A 1,363-nucleotide genomic window follows, 5' to 3' on the forward strand; every position below is an offset into this window, starting at 1 on the left:
CACCTACTAATGAAGGTAATTTTAAAGATGATTGGAAAAAGTTTCAGAAATGTTTAGCTTGTGCTTTCAGTATTGTGTAGTAGCTGGGGACGTGATCTGAAGGTTGTAGAATGCACGATTAACAGACCTGTTTAACAGTTGCTAATAAAATCGTTTTTTTATTGAATGGTAGTTTTTGCATATCCTATAAAATGCACATTATTGTCGTGAATTTCAGTTAGTATCTCACAATTTGTTAATGCTTATTTGATTTCATCTTTGTCCAGCAGCAATAAATGAAAGTTTACTTAAAGGACAGTTAATGTAGCTGATTAATGTTTAGTAATGTCTTAGCATCATAGTGTACCAGTGAGTTAGTTAGTGGGCAATTAGCAGGTGAGTTATACATGAGGGCAAATTGCTGAATCTGGGAGGCAGCTCCACAATTGTCGGTGCGTACCAGCTTTTCAGTCTTGAGGGTGGATACAGCAGGAGTGCAGGCCACATGTTCTGCTCTCTGAGATCCTATACACACCAGATATCTCCAGCCTCATCCAGACCACCTGACTCAGCACTTTGCAGGGATAGATGAGACTTGGAAAGTGATCTGGTTCTGTACAAACAGAAATAGTGTACAAACAGAAATATTGAATAGTGTGTAGAAGGGTTTCAGCCAGAAACGTTGCCTATTTCCTTCGCTCCATAGATGCTGCTGCACCCGCTGAGTTTCTCCAGCATTTTTGTATACCTAGTGGATTGGACTGTTCCTCTGTAAATTGCCCAACATGATATTGGGGAATTGCTGTGTACCTTCGATTTTCCAGCATCTGCAGTTCCTTCTTGAACAACATGATATTGGGGAATTGCTGTCTTACCTGAGTGGGCTTGTTGCCATAATCTAGATTTCTTCTATGACTCTAAATCATCTGACTTGAACACTGCTTCATACCCCTGGGTTGTTAGTTGCCCAAGCGAAACAAGAATGATCCCACTTCTGTATGCTATATGCTATATGCTAGGGACAATTTACAGTAGGCAGATAACCTACAAACCTTCACCACTTAGGAATGTGGGAAGAAACCAGTGCACCCAGATAAAACCTACACGATCACAGAATGTGCAAACTCCACACAGACAGCACTGATCAAATCTGATCTCTGGCACTATGAGGCAGCAGCTCTACTACTGCACCTCTGTTTCTCAGGTAAAGCAACCTTGCCCTTACATCACCTTGTAGAAACTTACAAAATTCTTAAGGGGTTGGACAGGCTAGATGCAGGAAATTTGTTCCCGATATTGGGGAAGTCCAGGACAAGGGGTCACAGTTTAAGGATAAGGGGGAAGTCTTTTAGGACCGAGATGAGAAAAACATTTTTCACACAGA

General features: G+C 41.3%; 1 long non-coding RNA gene across 1 annotated transcript in view; it reads left to right on the top strand.

Annotated features, from left to right (window-relative positions):
• LOC116966272 overlaps positions 1-452 on the top strand; it is an 18,725-nt gene extending 18,273 nt beyond the window's left edge. Inside the window, exon 3 of the long non-coding RNA XR_004409960.1 lies at positions 323-452. This is a non-coding gene — a long non-coding RNA (uncharacterized LOC116966272). The remainder of the gene's footprint in view (positions 1-322) is intronic.
• Positions 453-1,363: the final 911 nt, after the last annotated feature.

Source organism: Amblyraja radiata, chromosome 36, assembly GCF_010909765.2.
Source record: "Amblyraja radiata isolate CabotCenter1 chromosome 36, sAmbRad1.1.pri, whole genome shotgun sequence".
NCBI lineage: Eukaryota > Metazoa > Chordata > Chondrichthyes > Rajiformes > Rajidae > Amblyraja > Amblyraja radiata.